A 26593-nucleotide genomic window follows, 5' to 3' on the forward strand; every position below is an offset into this window, starting at 1 on the left:
TCCAATAAAAGATGTTGCTCTTTGGGTTACGTGGGGCACCGGCTACCTTCCGAAGGATGATGGACAGAATTCTAAAACCCCATAAATGGTATGCTGCTGCTTGTCTATGTGATGTAGTCATTCATAGTCCTGATTGGCAGTCTCATTTGCCCAGAGTACAAGCAGTGTTGGACTCCATCTATAGAGCAGGGTTGACAGCCAACCCAAAGAAATGTTGCCTAGGGACAGAAGAAGTAAAGTATCTTGGTTATGCCGTTGGCAGAGGTTTGATAAAGCCATAGCTTAATAACAAGGTGGTTCTTGGAGTTACAAAGTTTCAAGTTCACAGTAGAACACAGGCCAGGAAGCCAGCTGGTCAATGCAGATGTTTTGTCACATGTCCATTGTTTGGGGGCTGCAGTTGTTCCACCCATAGGTCGAAATAGAGGGGGGGATATGTGAAAGAGGCACCGGAGAAGTTGGGGATGGCATGTATGTGTGTCCCAGATTCCTGTCATATGTATTTTAAATCCCCAGGAAAAGTCTGTTTTACCAAGCAGATTTGAGTGTTGGCTTTTGGTAAAAGCCGGATAATGGGTCCTGGGGGTGTGGGTGTGAGAGAGAAGGGAGGGCTCCATCCACAGGGCCACTTCAGGTGTTGGACTTTTCAGCCTGAGACCAGGCTAAATAATGATTACACCTGGGCTAGGCTAGGGGTGCCCTGGAGAGGGAGACCCTTTTTTGGATCCCTGGCCTGGGCTGACTAGTGGTCAGGGATGATGCTGCAGCTGGGGGGCCCGGTGATCTGGCTCCCCTGGCTGTGGCATCAGTCCCCATTAGAAAGGGTCCAGGGCTGGTTCTGTGAATTACAGGGAGACCCCACGCAAATTTTTCCGTGTGATGTAGGAACCAGGACTGGTTCCCATAGCCCAGTGCTGGTTGTACTAAGTAGAGGGAGACCCTACGCAATTTTTTTCCCTGTACTTAGTCAACCAGGACTGGGTTTGCAAAGTCCGGGGCTGGTTCTGTTTTGGGGGGGGACGTCACGTCAATTTTTTTTTAACAGTTAACTCTTTATTTGCTTTTTACAGTCAGATACATGCAGGCATCTCACTGATGTCTGCATGTATCTGTGTCAATCCGACCTGCTCATGCTCAAATCAAAAGCATGGCAGGTCTATTCATTTGGTGATTTGAAGTTCGATTTTGAGGTCGATTTCAAATCGAATGATAGTAAATAAGCATTTTGTGTGTTGGGCTATGTAAAAGTACCAATGTTTTCCCGATGTGCAATTTGAGGCTGATTTGACTAAAATTCGATTTGAAATTCGATTTTACATTCGATTTGGCCTTTAGTAAATACCCAAAAGCAAAATCGAATACAAAGCGAATGAAAATCGCACCTCAAATCACTAAAAATTCAAAATCGACCTTTAGTAAATTTACCCCCTAGCATTTTATGACTTTTCTCCTTTCATTGCATTTTTTATTTCTTTACTTTTTTCTACCTACCTTCTCCTTCCTCTTACTATTTCCTTCTCTGATTCATTCTCTCTATTCTGTCTCTTCCTATCTCCATATGTCGCCCCCAGCATGCCTGGTCTGTTCCCGCCCACCTGGCTGATGCTGCTGGGGTAGGCCTTGGACCTTCCCTGGCTCTCACGCTGCCTCCTCCCATAGCCAAACACAGGAAGGATTTCCAGTTGCCTGGAAACCCCCACCCCAGTCAACTTCATGGCCACAATAGAAATAGTAATATAATAGAATCTACTAGTGCTGCGTGTTCTGCTCAGTATCACCAATGAAATAATTAGCACCACCTGTGGAACTTTTAACATGTGTCAGTCAGTAATAAATACACCTGCGCAATAACTAGGAGATCTGAAAAACATGCACTGTTAGGGGTGCACTGCTATAGACCATCAATATGGTTAATTATTAATACCATATAATCATGGGCGCCAAGAGAGGGAGGAGCGGGTACTAATTACCCGGGCTTGTTGTTTAGGGCCCGGTGAGGGCTTGCTTCTGATGCTGCCCCCCCCCTTCCCTGCCAGCAGCCCAGCACACGCTGCTGTGTGCTGGGCTGCAGTGGGAGCAGAGAAACTGCTTGCTGCTGCAGCAAACTCCACTGCCTGATCGCTTCCCCCCTGGATTTGCACCGAGTTGAGGGGCACATAGCGCCCCCCTCCCCATGGCTGCAAATGGGATTTTTCTTTTTTTTTCTGAGGGGGTGTGGTCATGCCTCCCGCTGTTAGGACATGCCCCCTCAATAGTATTGGGGCCTGGGCCAGCTTACCACAGCCCTGCATATAATAATACACTATCCAGTGCATAATGAGATCAATATGTACATATATGTCCATGGCAGTGCTAGGTTCTTCTGCTGCTTCCCCAGACTCCCGAACTTGGTCCAATGCTCTGGAATGGTGCCCACATCTGACATAAAACCTTTTTAGCTCAGGCAGGATGGCCCTCCTGCCGAATTTAATGTCTCTCTGTGATCACTGGTCCTATACATGCTGGAATTATGAAACACAATAAACTTTGTATTAAAGCTAGATAAGTGCTAATTATTCCCTCTTCATGGACTGGCCACACTTGCTCTAAAATCAAGCATTTGAAAAACCCCCACTAGAAATCCTGCGTTTGCCACAGCCCTCCTGCTACTCCCGGTATTATAGTCGCACGGACATGCATGGTGCATTCACGTCCTGTCCACACTCGTGCCCTTATTATAGCTGCAGAACATGGGGCTATAAGTGGCCAGGAACCGAGGGGTAGGAAGCGCACACACCATAAAGTGAGCCAGGAGCCTGTCATGGTGCCGGCTCACTCCATTGTGGTGGGGCAGAGCCATCGGCCATCTTCCCAGTCCGGGGGGCGTGGCCAGGTGGCCAGAATACCAAACCCTTGAGTGCAGGGCTTGCATACTGCCATGGGTTCCCCTATGGGAGTTGCTGCAGACCCCTCCAAGTTAGGAGATGTTCTTGCAGCAGGTCAGGTTGCTAGTAATGATGTTATGCCACAAGGTAGCAGTAGTGCTTCCTCCCTGGATGCTGGAGCTATTGCCAGGCTGTTGCTACCGCTGGTTCTTTTGCTACATCTGCAGCTGCACGTGCTCAAAATGTTGGTGCTTTTACTGACAGGGACGTTGAAGGTTTGTGAGATGTTGCCTCTGTGTCTGCCTTTTCAGGTGACAGTGTGATTGATGCTCCCTTGAACACTTATCCAGCCCTTGTAGTCACCTCTCCAGTTACCATGGGAACCTCTGGTGAAGGCAATGTCTCAGATCCAGGTGTTCACCCTCACTGCTAAGGCAAAAAAGGCTTTTTCTGTGTCAAAAGCAAAAGGGGGAATTGGGGTTGAGGTTTATACATCCAATTTAAATGGCTGTATGGTTTTTTGTGTATTTTCCGGCTGCTACCTGAATACTAGACCGTCTGAATATCTCAATGTTATTCGTTGTATCCACTTGCTTCATGATCTTTTCAGGTCATCTCAGGGTTCAGTCTGGCAGCAGTATGATGAGGAGTTTCATAGGAAACAGGATAGAGTAGTAACTCTATTTGGGCTGTAAAGATGTTGAGATGTGGATGGAGGTTTCCCAACCCATCCAGATCTCTTCTGTCCCAACCCCTGGGTGACAGGTACAGTGTTCATCTCCCCTGGCACAGAGGATACCTGGTCAGCAGACAGCAGCAGTTGCAGAGGGCCGTTGTTTTTAACCACCTCTGCATCTGCTGTGACGCAGTTCACCCGAGCAAAGATTGCTCCAGGAGTAGTGGTGGGTCCCCAGCCGCTGTTTCAGTGCCTGCTCCCAAACGCCTTGGGTCTGGGCCCACTAAGTAAGGCAATAGCTCCGATACATTTGTATGCCATGTCCAAGTGGCTTGGATGGTATCCTTTGATCAAAGACGCCAAATTTTTTGCATAAGGGTTTTGCCGAGGGGTTTTATCTTTTGGTGTCAGGGCCAGTGCATTCAGGGTTCCCCAGGAACCTACGTTCTTCTTATAATCTTCCCCAAGTTGGTCTGGGGCACATGATTGGGCCTTTTGACAAACCTCCAGTGCAGGACCTGATTTTTTCACTTGTAGGAGTTGTTCCCAAGTAGGTATCAGGTTGTTACCAGCTTATACAGCACTTGTCACATCCTGCTGGCAGGGCCGGTGCTTCCATTAGGCAGCCTTAGGCAGCTGCCTAAGGGCACAGGGCCCTGATGGGTGGCCCGCTGAGGCTGCCTTCCAGAAGGGGCATGGTCTTGCCCTCCCAGAAGCCATGTGAGGACACCCAGTGATGGCTGTGCCCAACACCACCCACCCCCTCAAACAAGGCAAGCCGCTAGAACTAACCCCGCCACCCCTGTCTTCACGCAGTTACTGTGGACCAGAGATCAGCAGGTGACCAGCCGTAGCCCGCAGCACCTATTCTGGCTCTGGTGACTCTGCTGCCGACTGGAGAGACACAGAATAGTTTCCTCCCCGGCCAGTGTGGTGTCTCTGGCAGTGCTGTCACCCGGCAGTGCTGTCTTTCCTTGCTTCCTTCCTCCCCCGGCGGTGATGACTACTTGGAGCCGAGCCTGTGCTACAGTGGGGGAAAGATCAAGAATCCTCAAGTCCCAAGAAGTCAACGAGGAGCAGCAGAGCGGGATGCTGGACTCTGGTGCTGCCGGCAGCTGGGAGCCTGGGACTTCGGGAGTGCTGAGGTAAGTGACAAAAACTGGTAGGATACGGGAGGAGGGAGTAATTAAATATATTTTAAAATAGCTGAGAGTGAGGGGGGGTTCATTAAAAATATAAATGTCTGGGAGAGAGGAGGATCATTAAATGTATTTTGGGTGGGTGTGAGGGGGGGTTCATTAAATATATACTGGCTGGGGGGAGGGGGTTCATTAAATATATAATGGCTGTGGGTGAGGGGGGGTCCAATTAAATTTACAGTATAATGGCTGGGGGTGATGTGGGTTTCATTAAATATATAATGGCTGGGGGTGAGGGGGGTTCATTAAATATATAATGGCTGGGGTTGAGGGGGAGATCATTAAATATATAATGGATGGGGGTGAGGGGGGTTAAATAAATATATAATGGTTGGGGGTGAGGGAGGTTCATTAAATATATAATAGTTGGGGGTGAGGGAGGTTCATTGATTATATGATGGCATCATTAAATATAAATGGCTGGATGTGAGGGGGATCATTAAATGTAAATGGTTGGGGTGATGGGGATCATTAAAAATAAATGGCTGGGGGTGAGGGGGGTTCATTAAATATGTAATGGCTGGGGGTGAGGGGGCTCATTAAATATATAAGGGCTGGGGGTTAGGGGGGATCATTTAATACATTACATATGTTGTATAAGTGGGTCATTAATTATGTTTATATAAAGGCTGAGGAGGGGATCCTTAAATATATTATATTTATATAAGGGTGGGAGTGATGTATTGTTGGGAGGTGGAAAGAGACAAAATTATACAATATATAAAAGGGAAGAAGACAATTGGGGGGACATTTATTACACATGACATGATGATTTGTATGTGTGTATATATATATATATATATATATATATAATATGTGCCTGCAGTGCCGGTAGAACCTGCAGTGCTGCCTCATGGACATGTGGGGGGAAGAGGCATACAAGCAGCGGGCACAGCCAGAGGATGTGGTGCAAAGGGCCCCCCTGTCTTAAGTGCCCTGGGCCCCCCAAAGGCTTGATCTGGCCCTGCCGCCGTGATGCCGTACAATTCGCACTTTCGAGCGGATATCTGCTGCACCATTAGACAGTAGAGCGACCCTCTGGTTGCTCAGAATGTTAATGATATATGGCCACCGGTGTAAGTGGAACAGCGTCTTTCGATGCCGTCCCAGACACCAACATGCCCACCGATCTTTTCAATGCGTCCACCTCTGAGTGAGTCAGTCTCTCTCCCTCCCTTCCATAAAATGTGTGTGTGTGGGAGGGGGGGGGGGGGTTGGGGGGGGGGGGGGGGGAGTAGGCCGAAGTTTTGCCTAGGGTGCCGAAAAACCTTGCAACGGCCCTGCCTGCTGGTAAATCTGTCAATGATGCCATCAGTCCTTCGACTCTTCACTTGTATTAGTCTGTGCTTCTGGAGCTGGTTCCCTTTAAGCTAAGGTGGATATTGAGTCTGCATTCCATCTGTTGCCTCTGCATCCAGAGTCCTTCTGTTTCATGGGCTTTAGGCTAGCAGATGGGTACTACTTGGACAAGTGTCTCCCTATGGGGTGCTTGGTTTCTTGTGCCTTCTTTTAGTTCTTTTCTCCATTGGTGTGTGGCCACAGGCTCTGGTGAATTGGGTTTTGCTAACTATTTAGATGACTTTCTATGTATTGGCCGATCATTGCACTCATCTACTTGTTTTGCTTCAGGCTCTCTTCTCAGAATTTGGTGTGCCGATTGCACTTAACATGACAGAGGGTCCTACAATTTGCATAGATTTTTTAGTTTTAGTTTACCTCCAAGGGCTGTTGCTGGTTACCGCAGGAAAAAGTTCACTATTTGCAGGATGCCATTCTTCTTGCGCTGGTGTCAGGGTAGGATTACGCTGCAACAGGGTCAATAATTATTGGGTTTGCTGAACATTGCTTGTAGGGTTGTCCGGATGGGGAGGATCTTTTGTCGCAAACTGCAATGGGCTTGGTGAGTTTGCATTTGCCTCATCAATTTTTGCATCTCTCTGTCAAGCTAAATTTAGACTTAGCTGTTCAGGAGTCCTTTTTGTTTGATTTCAACAGGGTGCGCCTCTGATCTTCTGTTCTACAGCCTAATGCTTGCCTGCAAATCTTTACGGATGCTGCTGGCTCATTGGGCTTCAGCGCCTTTCTGAATGGGGTTTGGTGTTTCGCAGTGTAACCTAAGGGGTGGGTGTGGTCAGGCCTGACCACAAACTTGCTCCTCATTGAATTGTTTCCCATCGTTGGGGCTCTCGAGCTGTGGGGTCCTTGGTTGCATGACCAGTCCGTAGTGTTCTGGGGTTGTGCAGTCAATCAACAACCAACAATCATTGTCTATTCCAGTGCTGCATCTCCTTGCTTGCCTTATGCTGCATGCTTTGTAGCTTAACATTCTTTTTACAGCTCTCCATGTGTCTGGCATTGACAACTCAATTGCAGATGCTCGGGCCCGACAGAACTGGGTTGAGTTTCGGTACTTGGCTTCATCTGCTGCCTTGGTGGGTAACCCTTGTCCATCTCATTGTTGGCAGATTATCAAGCCAGCATGGAGGGTCTCACACATCAGTCCGCGGACCTTCAGACCTTAACTGTCTATCAGGCTTCGTGGCAACAGTGGGAAGCTTTCTTGCAGGGTCAGCGATCAGAAGGTACTTCGCTGTGTTCTCTTATGCTGGAGTTTGTCTGGAGTTTGTTTAATGATTGCAAGTCACAGGCTTACGTGGCCCAGAGGCTTGCTGGCATTTCATTCTTTTTGCAGGTGGCAGGGAGTAGGGATGTTAATAAGGACTTTTTGATTCAAAAGGCCCTTAGGGGCTGGTCATGCTTGAATCCTACGGTAGATGATTGCCGTCACCCTATTGGTCCTGACCTGTTGTTACGTTTGCTAGATAGCTTGCAAGTTGTTTGTTCATCCCCCTACGAAACATCTGTATTTCGGCTCACTTTTGTGATGGCCTTCCCTGGGGCCTTTCACATCAGCGAGCTGGTTGCATCGTCATGTTCTGCCCCTCCTCCATTACTGCACTCACATATTATTATTTGCAACTCTGTGGTATGCCGAATTCAACGATCCAAGACCGACCAGATGGGTAGGGGTTACTTGGTGTCTCTAAGTTCCTGTCCAGAGGAGAGGAATTGTCTGGTAAACCTCGGTTCCCTGTATATTAGATGCCGTCCTCCTCTGGTGGGGGCCTGGCTTATGTATGAGGATGGTTCCCCTCTCTCTAAATTTCAATTGGGGTAGTTTTCCATCGTTGTAGCCTGAGTTCAGCACCCATTCTTTTAAAATTGGCACCGCAAGTTTTGCGGCTTAATTAGGTTTTTTTTCTCACAGGAGATCCAGTCCCTGGGAAGATGGAAGTCCAATGCATATCAGAGATATAATCGCTTAAAATCTTGATGTTTTGTGTTTGTCAACTTGAGTGCTTCAGCCAATTCGCCACATTTTAGTTGGGGGTCTCGAGGGATTTTACCCTGCTCTGGACAATGATTGGTTATTTATAATAAAACAATACTACAATAAAACAAAGACAGAGAAAATTATAGTACGAAATGAAAAGATCCAGCAGGTTTAATGTAGATTTTTACCTCAAGTCAAGTCCTCCTCTCCCCCCCTCCCCACCCCCTCTCTCTGTGGTAGTGACTGTGTTATTTTGTGGTCTGACATTATTGCCAGGCTTTCCTGGTCGTGGAGATATCATGGGGGCCAACAATGACAAGGGCAGGAAGAATGTTAATAAATGGGCTGCCAAACGAGTGTTGGACATGGGTTGTTTGGTGATTCATCATCCTTTAGCATGGTTCAGGATGCCCATCTATTTTCAAGGGTCAGAGTTCACCTAACAGAGGAGGAGATTTTTACTGCCTGGAGAGTATTTTTTTCAGTGTTAGGGGATTTTCTGAGTTAGATAGTATGGTGGCGGGCCTGTTTCCCTACCACGAACCATGCGTGATGGGACTGAACTGTAGTCTATAAATCATCCATCTTGCTGCAGTATGAGTGGTGTACTGCCCTTCAATGCACTGGTAAGGATGACTTCCCCCTACTGGGGTCAGCTGCACCTCTTGATGGAGTGGGCCCAAATAGTGCATTGGCATGGGTGTTGGATACCGCCTCACTAGCTTTAAAAGGGAGAGTTGGCCCTTGTAAGTATTTCATTTCACACTTACACTTGACTGGGTATAGTTGGCCCTAGTGTTTTTACATCTTCGCCTAAGAAGTGGGTGCCAGGAGCTTGCCGTTCTTTCCTCTACCACCATACTGATTATTGTACAAGTAAATAAAGCTGACCCATTATTTTTGCATGGCATATACTTCATCTGTCTTTTTTAGTTAAGTATGGCTCAAGAAGTTTTTGGTTACATCCATTATCTGCTGATAGGGGGTTTAAGAAGAGGTTTGGATAAAACAGAGGGCACATAAACAACTAAGCAGGGATGCATGGGTTAAGTTGGGGGGGTGTTTTGTTCAGTGATGAACAGTGGTAGAGTGGCAAGGATTGGTGTATGTTTGTGGTAAAGGGAGTGGTTAGTAGGAGTGTGGGTAGGTCTGTAACATTATTCTGCCTCTTTGAATCTGATCTACCACCCTCCCTTACCTCTTGTATCAGCTTTATTTCAGGGCTGGGTAACAACGGCAGTCTATAAAGCATCCATCTTGCTGCAGTATGAATGGTGTTCTCCCCTTCCATACACTGGTTAGCTTGATTTCACCCTACTGGGGTCAGTGCTACCTCTCAATGGAGTGGGCCCAAATAGTGCATTGGAATGGGTGTTAGAGACCGCCTCACTTGCAGTTCTTTCCTCTACCACCATACTGATTATTGTACAAATAAATAAAGCTGACCCATTACTTTTTGAATGGCATATACTTGGTATGTGTCTTTATTTTAGTTAAGTATGGGTTAAGAAGTTTGTGGTTACATCCATTATCTGCCGATAGGGAGTTTATGACACAGAATGCCAGCTCATTTACAAGCAGGCTACTGTTTGTATCACTATCTTCATTAAAAAGCATACTGGGTGTTAAAACTCAAGAATGTGATACCAAAATGACCTGCTAAGACTCAGAATTTGTCATTTCTGATAACGCCAGTAACATTGGACCTGATTCAAATGTGGATGCCAATGCAATTGTGTTGTGATCCCGTACACAGCTGCTGTGCCAAAATATGCTAATGCTATAGCCGCCTGAAAATGTATTGAGACACCCACCAGCAGCTTTGCAGATCCAAGCGTGCATACAAATTTGCAGCAGAACTCAAAGATCCCTTGGGAATAGACCATCTGAGTAACCCTATGGTCTTACAGAATGATTGAGGGAAGTGAGATGCTAGCGCCATATTTTCTGCATACAGGATTGTAAATAATGGCAGATACTGTACATGCACCAATAATAGTCACGACATGCCTGTGTCTTTGCTGCCACTCCCTGTAACAGCCCCCCTGAATATCAATCACTTTGCATAGAAATCCTCACTACAAATGGCATCATTAAGGTAGCTTAGTGTATGCGCAGTGCATTAGTGATGCATGCGCAGTCGGCCGATAATCTCTAAACTGCGTAAATATCAGCATTGAGTTCACATCTGAATAACGCCCATTGTACGAGCATTACAACTGGGTGAATTTCAACAAGTACCATGTTTTGCACACACAATAAACTTGGTGGTTCAGAATTTGTTAAAAAATTTATAGGTCTGTGCAGGACATACTGGCTGTGGCCTGTAAAATGTCTGGGTATTTCGGCATTCAGCAGCCGCATGTAGAAGATTGAAGCAGCTGCAAGAATAGTTCAAATTGCCATGCCACCAACTGAAGCAAGGGTAGTAACTAGGTGGAATTCCACCATTTATATGCTTCAGCGACAGGAGGAAGGGCAACAAGTCATCATAACGTTCATATAAAGCTATGAAATAGGGAGAGGGGGAACATGTTATAACTTTACTGCCGAACACCAGAGACTACTGACCTTTTTATGTAAGCTACTGAAACCATTTGAAATTGTAACCTACCTTATGAAGTGAGTTCAGACACTGCCAGTCTGAGTAAGGTCATACACTTAATTAAACTTCTGGAAAAGCCTCTAGAGGAGCTGAAGGAGGAGATGAAACTAAGTGATTCCACTAAGTATATTGGAATTATAGATAAAGTTATTTGTTTGCATCAACCAGGACCAAAAGGGTATGCAACATCTTGTAATTGGATCACTACATTTTGGGAACCATGCTTGATCCTAGGATTAAATCCAATGTAATGTCTTTCTGTCGAACTGACAATGATCTTAAGAGATGCAAAGAGCTCCTTGAGAGCAAGTTATCAGCTTAAGTGGCAAATGACAAAATGTCTCCTGCCTTTGTTTCTCCTGCAAATGCTACTGACTGGAAAAAACTGACCTTTTCCAAGAGACCCACTGATGATGATCATGAGTCAACTCATTGCACCAGAGTAAAACATTATGACATCTGGTCAGGCTAAAATTCTGTTCAGGCTAAAATTAAATACAGGGGGGTAATAGATATAATACATTATGCTGTAGAGAGATCTTTTGGATGTTGAAATACAATTCACTCTTTCCTGATGGTCTCAATAATGTGATATAACTCAATGTGGTGATATATAGGAGTTGTGGTGATATATAGGAGTTCTTAAATTAATCCTTTCCCTTATTGTAACTATTTATCTATGAAATCTATTCTTAGTCTAATGATCTTGTTTTTATGTTCAGTGGGAACATTGAGGTTCATTCTCATAATTTTTTCAAATGTATTACATATATTTACAGACACTATATTACCATTTATATATATCACATGTTTATATATAGATGATGCACATACCATTCTGTTCATTATCATACTCAGTTATACTATTAATGTAGTTTATTATTTTCAGATATTTATATACATATTTATTATTTAGTATTCTTTCTTTTTTGTTTAGTATTTATCAATTTACATGAACATTCATGCAGGATAGTTATGACCTTTCTTCTTATGGCTTTTTAGTGTAATATAATGGATTTATGATTATTTATTTAAATTCTGATCACATGACCCGGAGTTGGTCACATAATAATGCATTAGATCATTGGATATCGGAGACTCTGTTGAGAGCACGGAATATCTCCTTTTTATTGATTCAATCTGAAACTCCAGATCATGTGGATCTGGAGCTTACATGGAGATTGTAAATGGTCATGTGATCAGAAATGAGCACCCAGACTTATGGGATATGGAGTTTATTACATGCACATACAGAAATACAACGCTGAATAATTCTCTGGAATGTGCTCACCAGGTTTCCATGAGAGCCTATTTTTAAGATTAATCCTATTTTAAATGCATATAAATGAAACTTGGGGTATTATTTGAGAAACATTTTTTATTATAAGTTGATATTTTAGGAATTGAGTCCTCTAAATTTCCGGGAGTTGGCCTGAGACAATGTTTTAAAACAATGAGAACCGGTATGTCTGCCAAGAGTGCAGGTTAAACACCAGGTCTATCTTGACCATTAACTCCCGGTCATGTGATAGGAAATGAACTATGTGATTATCACTGAGACTTATGGGATATGTATTCTTGTGTATGGTATTTCTGCTAAGAGTGCAGGTCATATGCCCGGTCTTTTTTGAACACTAACTCCTGGTCATGTGATAAGAAATGTTCCATATGACTATTACTGAGACTTATGGGATATGTAGTTTTGTACACGGAAGTAAAACGCTCGATGCACCAAATGTAACGTTTTTATCCGGTTCCCGCGAGAGCCTCTTTTTAGGATTATTTCCACTTGAAAGGTCTATTGAAATTGGAGTATTATGTGAGGAGTGTTCATATGAAGGTTGTTTATGAACTAAGGTATACACGCTTCCGCATTCTAACTGACTTCCTGGTCATGTGTTTTGTCATGTGACACGGCGGCCTGTCAGTGCGTGGAGCATATGAGGTAAATATATATTCTTATTATTTAGATTTGTACAATGTGACATGTAGGATTAGATACAGTATATTTTCATTTATATATTAAACTTTGGACAGTTGAGTATGTATTTTTATGTATTAATAACATGGTCATGATTGATTGATCTCCACATGTGCCACTTGTTTTCTGATTGAGAACCATATTATATATACACACATAAATATATATATATATATACATATATATATATATATATATATATATATATATACATACACATACACATACACACACACACACACACACACACACATATATATATATATATATGTCACTATGGATCACTTATGGATATGCTCCTGAGGAAGCTGGATGTAATTTTAACCAGTGAAACGTGTTGAGCCTACAGACCCAGTTTTACTCCTTCCTATTTGCTGGCAGCATTCGTCTATTGTATTTATCAATCCCTGTTTACTTTGGCGTCACAACCAGTCTCCGGTGGAAGAATACAGCCCTGAAAAATACTGCAATGGGCGCTGCATGCCACCAAGGACTGTGATCAATCCGTGACATATGCCAGTAATTTTATCGCCAAAGGGACACTTTAAGTCATACACCTTAATTCACCCAGCACATTACTGTATAATCTCTGGAGGGGGTACCTATTAAGAAACTTATTTTATGGTTCATTCATGCTAACATTTGTGGCATGTTTTATTATTTTTATGTATTATGCATCTCTGATGCCTTTTGAAGATTGTTGAAATGTATTCAATTATTTTTAATGTGATATCAACTGTCCATTGAGATTTGTGGCAATAGCTTTGTATCTGTTGATTAGCACTGGTATTCACCTTTTTTGTATTGTCCAATTTACACTAGGGGCTTACATCCCCTTTATACCAGCAGCTCTCTGACAGCGCTCAGGTTTTCTGTATATATATGGGGTATATATATATATATATAAAATTAAATACACTGTACCCACACATATTGACGTTACCATGACTCAATATGAAATAGTAAGCTTCAATTGAATGGCGAAGGATTATTTTACTGTTAATGTAGAAATTAGCATCTCACACAGCCCATTTGAATAATGTAAGGAAAAAAAATAAATTTTGATTAAGATAATGACATCTTGAACTTTGAAAATTATTACCACTCTTAAGCCCATTGGTAGCTTGGTTTAACCGAACCATCAAAATGTTTTCTTTTGTGGGGGCCCAAACAAACCAAGCACTTCTGCCACAAAATTGGCAGCCTTTATCGCTAAAGTGCTTGGTTTGTTAAACTGTGCTTGTTCTAATTAATATACAACCTAAGGGTCGGTGGAAGTGTCCAAGAACAATTCCATCATTCACAAATTTTTATTATAAGCTTTGGCAAAATTGTGATTGTTTGAGAGGCAGCATATATTACAGTACTTAATGTGTATTTTGTCCCCAAATCAAAATGATATTAATACAAAGCAAAATTCTGACCACATGAAGACAAGGTAACAAGCTTCCATGCAATTACTACCACTCTGCTCCCATACAATGAATATTAATAGTGATGGCAGCAGTATGAATATTTGTAAGCCATTATTGAACATAAAGAAGTCAGCAAATTATCTCAGCCAAACTGAATTTGTGAAAATACTAATAAGCACCCTCTGGTAATTATATTCCTCCTAATTGACTATATCTCCTTCAGTAGATGTTGAAGTATAAGCTCCAGATTTTCAACTTACTTCTGGAGGTCATAGCAGCAGCATACTGTACATTTCCTTCTGGACAGCCACTTGTCAGAGGTAGAGCTGTAAATAGGGTGCCATGGCATTGGGCACCGCAGAGCAGGGGGCACTGTTCAGGCCTGACAATGTTCCTGTTTATTATCATTCTCACTTGTAGCTTCCTCTTCTTTTATCCCCAGCATCTCTTGGCCTCCACTATCTCTTCCCTGGTCCATCTCCATGAAGCCATGGCCCTTTTTCAGATGCACGATCTTATGTCCCTATTTAAAAAGGGGGGGGCACCAATGCTGTCTCTGGCACAGGGCACCAAAATGTCTAGTTATGGCTCTGGGCAGAGGTGATGATGTTCTATATCTTGCAAGACCATCCATCACCAGCTTCTCATCCAGGCATATAGGCCCCATTTCCTTCAGCTTCCCCACAAATACAGATAATGTAACATTGATTACAGCTTGAGCTGTGATAGGCACATCAGCCCCCACTAATACAGCACCTATGCTTGTGTAGCTTCTGGTGAACATTGCTAAGTATGCATTTGAAAAGCTCACATCTGGATGCTTGGTTTTTAATAATTTGTTCCAAGTTTCACATTTACTTTTCCGTATAGTAAATAAATGCTTTACCGTTCTCTAAATACTCCAGCTACCATCACCTGCACTGGCCTTTGTTCTGTGATTTGCTGTTTGACTAAGTTTGATGATGAATTAGTTTTCTACTAGACTGTACTCTGGTAGCAATCACATGTACTGGCCTGAGGCCAGTGAATTGCTGTTTACATTCAGTTTCCATTTAAAAACTTACATTTGGAAGCTTGGTTTAACTTATTCTCCAGGTTTCAAATTTTTTTTTTCCTTATAGTAGTAATAATATTAATGCAATGCTTTACATTCCACTAAATAGTACATCCAATAACCTGTACTGGCCTTAGACCTGTGAATTGCTGTTTAGAATACAGTAAGTTTGATGATGATCTAGTTTTCTACTAAATGTTCCTCCAGCAACAAGCACATGTACTTGCCTGAGGCCTGTGATTTGATGTTTGAAGAAGAGTGTTGGTAATATACTATATTTTCTACTCTGCTTTTACTTTTAGGCCATTAATTCTTGATTAATGAAAACATTCTACAGGGTCATAAAGTTTATTAAACTTCAATCCTGTCTTCCACTGCTGTGTCACTATATTTCATATATGTGCTATATTCTTCTTTAAACTGCCATGGGTTTGTGCCACTGCTCTGTTATTTTGTTTAGCCAGTCAGCTTGCTGCAGCCTTTGAACAATTTGGTGAAAATAAAATCGTTATTGATGTTAATAGTACTGTAGGAACAAAAAAAACAAAAAAGGTCCAAATGACATTATTGTAGCTGTTTTAAAATAACTGTAGAAAAAATATAAATAAAAGGCCAATAATTGACAGTGATTTTGCCAAAAACAAAACATGACAATGATTTAGAACCTACAAATGGGTCCACATCTAGCCTCCTTGCTCATTAAAAAGCCCTTCTAGTCGCGCCATGCCAAGGCATGATTTTGTAGCGCCGGGCATATTTTTGTGCATCTTCTTACCTTCAAAGGCATCTTATTTGCACAACTATGCAACTAGATAGCACAAGCAGCATCTGCTGATTAAAATGATATGCCTATGTTCTATGTGTGACTGCGGGTGTAACTGCATGCTAAATGCTATGTTAGAATGTTTCAGCCACTAACACTGTAACGTAGCATTTCGCATGCTGATACACCTGCACTCGCTCACAAAACATAGGCATGCTGCATATCATTTTAATAAACAGAAGCTGATTGTGCTATCTAGACGCATCGTTGTGCAAATAAGACACATTTGAAGGTAAAAATACGCACAAAAACACGCTCAGCACTGCAGAGTCACACTGAGCGCCCGCGTTGTGTGGCACAATTTGTAGCGCACGGAGGATAGATGTATGTGGGCACATCTGTAAATGCGGGAGTCTTTTTTAATAGTTTAGATTTTTGTATTGCTATTTTGTATTAACAAAACAAAAATAAATCCACTTTATGTGACCTTATGCTATTGACCCAATAAACCAGCATGTGTGATATCAGATAGTATTCTAATAAAAAATAATTAGATCTTTGGCTATGTACCATCTCATGTTAGGGGGTGAGGATGCAGATACTGTTACCAGTGCTTGTGATGCTGGGGCTAGGTCCATTGCTTCCTCAGCCTCTCTCTACACCAGGGGTAATGAACTTGCAGCCCTCCAGCTGCTGTGGTACGACACATCCCAGCATGCCCTGCCACAGTATTAGCTTGCATACACAAAATTGTTAAAGGCGCTGAAATTAAATAAAATGATCCATTCCTTTTGAAGGATGTTGGAGACCGCAGTGGAAGTCCACTATGTTTTTCTCCTTGTATCCTCCAATGCATGTGATATCATAAAAAAACCAAATACATATACTGTATTTATAGAACAATTTTATCACACTGTATCACTGTTCTAAGTAGAGACTCCTCATAGGGAAAATGTTTATGATGTAGGTGCAGGCGTACCCCAACTCACACTCAATAGTGCAGTGTCATACATATAAAGGTTTCTTTTCCACCACTGTGTCAGATTATATATCCCACACCAGAAATATGGGCAAAATGTGAAAAAAGAATGTACTGTACCCCACTAGTAAATCAAGGAGGTAGCAAGCACTTAAACGATCAAAAATATCTGAAAATAGAGGGCGTACCCTACTCATCTATATATACCATGAGTAGGGTACAGATATATTTTGATCATTTAAAGATACCTTTATGCGCTTGATACCTCAAGGGGAGGAGGAATATTAAAATTGTGTGTGGTGCATATATATATATTATCTGTGTTAAATGTGGGCCACTGCTGATGGTCTCTGTTATATGGTGGTCACTGCAACGCTCTCTACATTACTTAGTGGGCACTGCAACACTGTATTACATGGCAAGCACTGTGATACTCTGCATTATATGTCAGGCACAGCAACACTCTGCATAATATGGGGTCACTGCAAAAGTCCCTGCATCACATGGAAGGCACTGAAACACTTTGCATTATATAACAAGTACTGTGACACTCTGCATTATATGGCATGACTCTCTGCATTATATCATTATATGGTGGGCACTGTCACTCTGCTTTACATGGTGGGCACTGTGAAACCAACAAACTTAATTTGGGTAATTTCATAGAATCCTGGCATTGTTTTCTGTCAAATGAAGAGATGTACCAAGGTATGGAGAGAGATAAATTAGGGAAGTTGCTCAAAGTAACCAATCAGTTGCAAGTATGAAATATGCATTCTAAAAGAAAAAAAATAGCTACTACATGAAAATGCGTGTCCACTTTTATATAGCCACTGGCATTATCAGGAGTCAAGAGTTTGTTTAGTGTGAGAGAGTAAGGCAAGAGTTTAAAACTTGTTTTTAAAATAAATAAAGGTTTCATTGGGATGGGTACAGGATCCCGGTGGTCACAATGCCGACAACTAACGTTAAGTACTCCTAACCTAGCCCTAACCCTACCCATAACCCTACCCCTCCCTTGCCGTAGCCTAAACAAGAACCTACCCCCATAGTGCCTAAACAGAACCCACACTCTCCACAACCCTAAACCTATCCTCCCCCCACAGCCTAAACTTAACCCTGCCCCTAGTTCCTAACCCTCCTCCAAGCCCAGTACTTACCATCAGAATCCGGCTGGCGGGATTCTGGCGCCGGTATTCTGAAATGTTTGACCGCATCCAGCTTAATTTGAGGTTTACAGTGTGGTTGGATAAAGACCTGATTTTACCCTTAAAAAGCTCACATATGTCGATTCCTAATTGTTTTGAAAAATGTGTAATTTTGTTTGAAATGATAGGCATCCAGACTAAGGCCTGTGCTATAGTTCTCAACAGTAGGGGCTAATACAGTGGGTAAAATTTTCATGTACAGTAACAACCTTGTTTTTCTTGGAATATGGCCCAATTCTATCAAAACCTATGATCAACATATAGTGCTGCTATTTTCAAAATCAGTCAATTCAAAGCTTTTTATGTAAATACCAAGGGCTCTATTCATTGTTAATTATCGGGGTCCGAGTGGACCCCGATAATTAACATTCTAACTCACTGCGAGTGCCAGAGCAATTCATCATTGCTCCGGCGTGGAGACAGCTGATCCAAAAATCAACTGTCTCCCCGAACTTTTTCATACAGGCACACAAAAGCCACGGCGTCTGGTGGAAGGATCCATATTTGCAACCCATAGGGAAGGAGTGGTGTGTGTGCCCCAAGCAGGAGCAATCTGAAGATGCCTAATGCTCCTGCAGTCAAGCTCTGAAAATATTGTATTTTCGGAACTTGATGAATATATGTCCTCCTATTAGTGTATGGGGACAGCAGGCCACATCGGGAGAGAAAGGTAAGAAGGAGATTTTTGTGATGTCTCCTGCAATACCTTTTTGATGAAAGGCCCAAAAACTTAATTTCTACAAAAATAGGTGAAAATTTAAATTTTCACCTGCTCTTGTAGAAATTAAGTGATAATAGAGCCCCAAATATCAGAGGACTTGTGCTGTGTATCTATAGCAGACCTTTTACCCTACATTTGGATATGCCTACCGTTTGCTTTAAGGAAATTCTATGTGGAATAAAATAAAGATATTCTGTGCAAAATAAAAATATTGAGGGAATTCCACATGGGATGTGTATGGATCAAGTGCAAAATAAGGAAAATATTTTGTTGGAAACGTTTGGCAATTTGGTTAATCTATAATCACAGTATCTCTTTATAATACTAGATAGCCAAAACAGCCCACATTCCACAGTCATCATTATTTTGATTTATAATTTGCAAAACTTTTTCTCAACACATTTATAAGATTGAATGATAGAACTGCATACAGCCAGCTCAAACATTCCTGATAGTAATATTATAATTTAAGCCTACACAGGTTGACAGCAGAATTCTTGACTTTGTTGATTTTAGTACTGATAAAATTCTTATATTATACATACCTCCCAACATGATCTCTCCAGGAGGGACACATTGCTCTGGTCCTGGACTTCCCTGGTAATTTATGATTGGTGGCGGCTCCAGGGGTGGGGCTGCAGCACAGTCCAAAATTCAAATAGGGGAGTCATTCCAACTGCCAGTGAGTCCCAGCCAGTGATGTTTGGCAGTGTGTGAAATGACAGTTGCTGTGACTCCCCTATTTGACTTTTGAACTGCGCTGCAGCCCAACCTCTTACCAGGGAAGTCCAGGACCAGAGCATTGTGTCCCTCCTGGAGAGGGTGATGTTGGGAGGTATATATTAGATCAGGAAAAAATATCTCTATAACAGTCCATGAGTGAAATGTGGAAAAGTTATCATGCTGACAAACTCCCACAGACATTGTGAACACTGTAAATCATAGAAAAATTAAATATGAACCCTTACTAAATGATTGCAGCTGCCATAATATTCCTTACGCTTATGACATACAAAATAAGTCACCATGGATACCAGAGTTCCACGTCCACATTTTACATCAGCAAATTTTATTGAAAAGCAATTTGCAAGATCTTCATTAATGTACTAGCTCATAAGAGTGGGCCTTTCAAAAATGAATTCCCGGTGGTACTGGAATTATTAGTTTTAGAAGAGCTCAAACATTTGTAGTAATTATATGCACATATAGATTTAATATATGTTCTAACATTTTATTAAACAATACTGGAAAAATACATAGTATTCTACATGCAGAACATCTATCCTGTGTTTTTTAGTCTAATGGTGCATACACACGATCAGATTTTTCCTTCAGATATGAACGATAACGATTTAAAAATCGTTCAGTCGTTCATATCTGAAGGAAAATCGTTCATATCTGACATGCCTGAATGATGGACGATCAACGATGCGCGTTCCCGTTTGTCAGATAACGATATCTGACATCTGATGGGTTTGCAGTCAGACTTGGACGATTCCATTCATTTTAATGCAGTCAAAATCGTTCAATCGTTCAAATCGTTCAAAACTTTGGTAAAATCGTTCAAATCGTTCAAATTGTTTAATCGTTCAGTCGTTCATCTGACAAATCTGACAAATCTGACCGTGTGTACGCTCCATAAGGCTACTCTTCCAAATCTTATGATGCACATCCACTAAACGATTTTAGCCCTGTGCAACCTCTAAACGATTTTCCCTTGAATTTTCCCTTGAAATTTGATCTTCCGCTCTAAATGATTTGCAAACGATTTTCAAAAGATCTAAGGATAAACGATGTCGTTTCAAACTGATTGACAGCTTTCAGCTATAGTGGGCAGATAATATTTTAGAGGGGTGGGCGTGGCTATAATGAGGGAATAAATAGGTGGCGGCCATTTTACTCATTGCATTTATGCTCTGTGGCTAGTTTGGTTTGGTTTATACCTGCTGAATGCTGTTGCATTGCTCATTTGCTGTGGTTTGTTTTTGGCTTGTCTTTAAACAAACTGTACTTATTTCTCTTCCTCGTGGATCCTTCTTATCGCTATCGTGTGATGACAGCATATGCTGGAGTCGTGCTTTTAGCTGATAGGGAGAGTTCTGAGAGACGGAGAAGGGTGCACTCATGCTGGACCAGGGAGTGGTTGCTGCAGAGGGATACTCTGTCGCACATGCCACTGCTGTTGGGACTTCGTGAGAACAACCCTGATGACTTCCAAAACTATCTGAGGATGGATGACGTCATCTTTCGGGAGTTATTGAGTTTGGGGACGCCCTATATCGAGAGGCAGGATACGAGGATGCGAAGGGCCATACCCCCTGAGGAGAGGCTGATTGCTACCCTGCAGTTCCTGGCGACTGGCAGATCCCTGGCTGACTTAAAGTTTGGCACCCTCATCTCTGCGCATACTTTAGGTCGCATCATTCCGGAGACCTGTCGAGCCATATTTATGGTTTTGAAGGCTGAGTATTTTAAGGTAATCACATTTTATACTGTTCATTTATTAAGTGATCCAGGAACCCATTACCCCCCTCTCCCCTCAGAAATGTTTGTATGTGCAGGACTCCTAGTATACACTTGCAGGTCCCCGCAGTCTGCCCTAATCTCTCACACATCATGTGCTGCCCCTCTACTATATGCTGCAGGACCCCACATTCCCCCCCCCACCCCCCAAAATGTGTATGTGCAGGACTCTTAGTATACACTTGCAGCTCCCCGCAGTCTGCCCTAATCTCTCACACATCATGTGCTGCCCTCCTCTAGTATATGCTGCAGGACCCCACATTCCCCCCCGCCACCCCCCGAAATGTGTATGTGAAGGACTCCTAGTATACACTTGTAGGTCCCCGCAGTTTGCCCTAATCTCTCACATATCATGTGCTGCAGGACTCCACTATCCCCCCCCCTGAAATGTGTATGTGCAGGACTCCACTATCCCCCCCCCTGAAATGTGTATGTGCAGGACCCCACTATCCCCCCCCCCCCCCCCCGAGATGTGTATGTGCAGGACTCGAGTAATTTTATTTGCTAAAACACACTTCACATACCCTTTTTTAATAATCTGTTTTAAATTGGAATATAATGGGGTTGATGTATGAAGCCCAAAACCAGTATCAGCGCACGTTATGTGCGCTGATACCGCTTCTCCCCGATGTATGATCGGGGGGTCTGGACGGTAAATGATAGGGGCGCTATGTGCCTCTGTCATTATTGGTGCTGCTATATACAAGATAGCAGCACCGAGCATAAGCGCTATATATGAACGGCCATACCGCATGACCATACTGTCTGTTCTGTAGCTGGCGTTACGGACAGCTACAGCCTGGCGCTAGCCTACACCCACAACAGGGACAGCGCTGTCCCTTCTGGGGCTGCTGCCGGCTCTAGGGCTGCACGTGGGGATCTCGCGATACTGGCGAGAGCCGGCCGGGACAGAGACACAGTGCATCAGCACTAGGCTGATGCGCTGTGCTCTCCAGCGGTTAGTGCCGGAGGGGGGATTTAACGCTCCCACCTTTCCGTCCGATGAGATGTTCTTACGTCTCATTGGTAGTGCTTCCTGCTTCGCCTCGGAAAAGAGGCGAAGCATGAAGCGGTATAGGGGCACGGTAAGTGCCGCTATCATACATCTACCCCAAAGTGTTTAAATCTCATTTTGCATTTTTTTATTTATATTATTTTGTTTTAGTTTCCATCTACTGTGGAGGAATGGCAAACAATAGCTCAGCAATTTGAAGATAAGTGGAACTTTCCAAATTGTGGTGGGGCAATTGATGGGAAGCATGTGTGCATTGTCCCACAAGCTAATAGTGGCTCGCTCTACTATAATTATAAAGGTTATTTTAGCCTTGTGTTGATGGCCATTGTCAACGCCAACTACGAATTTATTTTTATAGATGTGGGTAAAAATGGCTGTGCATCTGACGGTGGATCATTTAAGTACACTGAATTTTACCATCGTATGATCTCTGGAGCCCTCACTTTACCGCCTGTTTCACATTGCAAGCATCAATTGAACTTTGTGTTCGTAGCTGATGCGGCCTTTGCCTTACAGGAGAATGTAATGAAACCCTATCCCCAAAGGGGTTTAACCAAAGAGCGGCGTATCTTTAATTATCGCCTTTCAAGGGCTAGGCGTACTGTGGAAAATTCGTTTGGCATCATGTGCAGCAGGTTTAGAATTTTCTATACACCTATTAATCTGGAAATTACAAAAATTGAATGGGTAGTAATGGCCTGCTGTGCTCTACACAACTTGTTACGGCGTAAAGCAACATCGCAAACACACTTACCTACCTCTGTTTTGGAGCGGCCCGAACAAACGGTGAACAATGAACTCTTGCCATCAGTATCCCAATCCAGAGTCCCTCAGGTTGCGTCAGGGCGTGCAAAAGCAATAAAGGAGGAATGCCTCCATTTCTTCAATGGTGTGGGTGCCGTTGAATGGCAAGATAAATACATCTAATTGTATATTTTACCCATACTTAATATTTTGAAAATGACAATAAAACTTTTTACAAACACTGACTTTTTGGATACTTAATTGAATTAAATTTACTAAAATGTCATTAGATTATGTACCAAAATGTTCTTAAAGTAGCTTATGCTTTTAGATAAATTTATTTGTAATTGTAATTATTATATTATAAAGTGTTTTTTTTTTTTTAAAAGTGTTTTTTTTTTATAGTGTTTTTTTTTTATAAGATTTTTTTTTGGTTTTCGAACAACATCTGGATATAATATGGGTATAAAGCAATGATTAGGTGGGAAAATTGTGGGCCTGATTCAGATACGGTTGCTCTGATAGAGCGCTTGCTCAGAATCAGGGTTTTTTTTTTTAAATGGAGTGGCCTCCTGGCCGCTAGCATAGCTGTGGGTGACCACCCACAACTATTGCGAGCGGCCAGGATGATCGTCGCCATGGTCAAGACCATGGCGACCATCCGGCTTGCAACGAGACCCTTGTGGTAGGGTCTCGGCCATCGCAAGCCCCAGAGATCTTTCGGCATTAGCAGAGCCGGAAGTTCACAAGTGATGTCAGTGGGGCAGTCCCCAGACGGCAGGTGTTCCGGCAGGAACCCTTCCATTTGGGCTTCCACCCCCCTGGCCCGCCTACCAAAGGGGGCGTGCTGTCACTCAACATCGACAGCACAACCCCTTTGGTGCGAGACCCGGAGCGACGGATTGCCCGTCGCTAGCCGGGTCTTGCGCATGCGCATGATGGAGCCGGCTCCGTGGTGCGCATGCCCAGTGGTCAACCATCGACCCGGTTGCGAGTACTCAGTGCTTGCGACCGGGTCAGAATCAGGCCCTGAATTCACAAATTATTCAGGTTCAGTATACATAGGATGAATGGTACACATATTCAATTCACATACATTGGTTAATGAAAATCACACCCACAACCAAACATTTATTCTACATGAATGCACCATCAAGAAATAAAAACACAAGACCAGAGTTTTGAAGTTTAACATTTTTATAAGTATAAAAAAAAAAAAACTGGACCGGATTCATTGAATATTACCAGGCCAATGAGTGCCTCCTCAGTAGGGACTACTCCAAAAATGAGAAGCTTCAGGCACTGAAATAAGTGTACTATACAGTCGGGAGCTAAACAGTGATGTCAACATAAGCAGGGTGAAGAACAAGAAATAGGGTTCAAAAACAGCGTCCATGGGAGCACAAGAAGTATGCAGAAATCAAAACATTCGGAAAACAGGTGCAAATGAAGTACATTTGCCAAAGTTAAGGCATTATGTACATGCTCAAATTCAGCCTTGACAAAGAACCAAAGAAAAAGAAGTGTCAAATTTTTGAATCACTTAAAAAAAACAAACATTAAAAAATAACTAATAATTAAAATACACTTCATCATCGGCCTCCAGCGTGGCATGTGCACTCATCCATGATGAGCGCACTTCACTGCTGGATGTGGTGGGAATGGGAACTGGTGTCTGTGGGGCGCCCGACGCATGATAGGTGAGGGGATGTGACGGAGGAGGAATTGGCTGTAGTTGGGACGCGGGTCTATGAGGTGGGATAGGGAAATTGTCAGAAGACAATGGGGTGGGCTGCGCCATCATATATGACCCTACGTTACTATGCTCGTCCAATTTTCCTTCGTGAGCTAGTAACACAGCATTATATATAATACGCTTGAAATGATGCAGCTGGTTATGAGCCATGCTGTCCATTTTGTTGCCGATGTGAGCAGCAAAAGTTTGATTTGGACCAGGGGGGGGAATGTAATACCTCCTCCGCGTGACTCAAAAATCTGTCACTTCTTGATGGGCCAGAGGATGGAGTCCTGGAAGCCGTCCTCTGCTTCTTGGCGGGTGCTGCCACTGCTGGCCTCTCAATTGTAGACTCCATAACCTCTGTGGTCTCGCTGGTTGAAGGGACAGGATTCACATCCAGGACTTCCTCCTTTGGAAAAGTGACAAACAAATAATAAAAGTATTAGATATTAACAAAATAAACATACATACAGTGCCTTACAAGTTGTTTTTATAATTAAAAAAGCACAACATTTGGAGCATCACCATCCTGTCCATCCTAGCAAAAAATAATACACTATGGGCCTGATTCAGACCCGGTCGCAAGCGCTGAGCGCTCGCAACCGGGTCGATGGTGGCCCAGAGCGCATGCACATGACGGTGTCGGCTCCGTCGTGCGCATGCGCGAGACCCGGCTAGCGACGAGCAATCCGTCGCTCCGGGTCTCGCACCAAAGGGGTCGTGCTGTCGATGTTGAGTGACAGCACGCCCCCCTTTGGTGGGCAGGCCAAGGGGGTGGCTGCCCAAACGGAGGTGTTCCCATGTGAACGCCTACCGTTTGGGAGATTTCGACCATCATCATGGCCGCTCGCTATAGCGGTCCTGATTCAGTGCGAGCACTCTGTCGCAGCGAGCGGCTCTGAATCAGGCCCAATGTCCAATTAAAAAATACAATAGCTTAATGGCATACCTGGTCCTGCCCCTCCACATTCTCTCACGAGGGTCTCTTCTTCCTCGGGAACCAGCGAAGACCGCGCCCGTGTCTTTGGCTCTTGGTCAAGGACGAGCAAGTCATAGTACCATAACTTCGGCCTTATGACTTCATCTGCACCTGCTCCCAAACATTTAGATTCTTCATACTTCTTGTGCTCCTTCAGGAACACTGTTCTCAAACCCTGGATCTTGTTCTTCACCCACTCTATGCCAACATCACTGTCGCACTCCCGACTGTATACTAACAATTTCTTCAGTGCCTGAAGCTTGACATCACGATTGGAGTAGTCCCGATCTGCGTGCTTCCAAAGGCACTCATTGGCCTGGTACATCTCAATGAACTCGGTCACAAACGCTCTGGATTGAGTTCCAGTCATGTCTGCAAGTGAGAAAAAAGTAAAAAAAATAAAAAAAAAAAACAAACAGATGCATTACCCCATGCAGCCTCCCCACTATGCCCTCTATGCAGCCTCTCCCCTATGCCCTTTATGCAGTTTCTCCCCTATGCCCTTTATGCAGCCTCCCCCCCTATGCCCTTTATGCAGCCTCCCCCACTATGCCCTTTATGCAGCACCCCCATGCCTTGTATGCAGCCTCCCCCCTATGCCCTTTATGCAGCCTCCCCATGCATTTATGCAGCACCCCCATGCCTTGTATGCAGCCTCCCCCCTATGCCCTGTATGCAGCCTCCCCCATGCCCTTTATGCCGCACCCCTATGCCCTTTATGCCGCACCCCCATGCCTTGTATGCAGCCTCCCCCCTATGCCCTTTATGCAGCCTCCCCCCCTATGCCCTTTATGC

This window comes from Taudactylus pleione, unplaced genomic scaffold (assembly GCF_031769625.1).
Source record: "Taudactylus pleione unplaced genomic scaffold, aTauple2 ptg000026l, whole genome shotgun sequence".
NCBI lineage: Eukaryota > Metazoa > Chordata > Amphibia > Anura > Myobatrachidae > Taudactylus > Taudactylus pleione.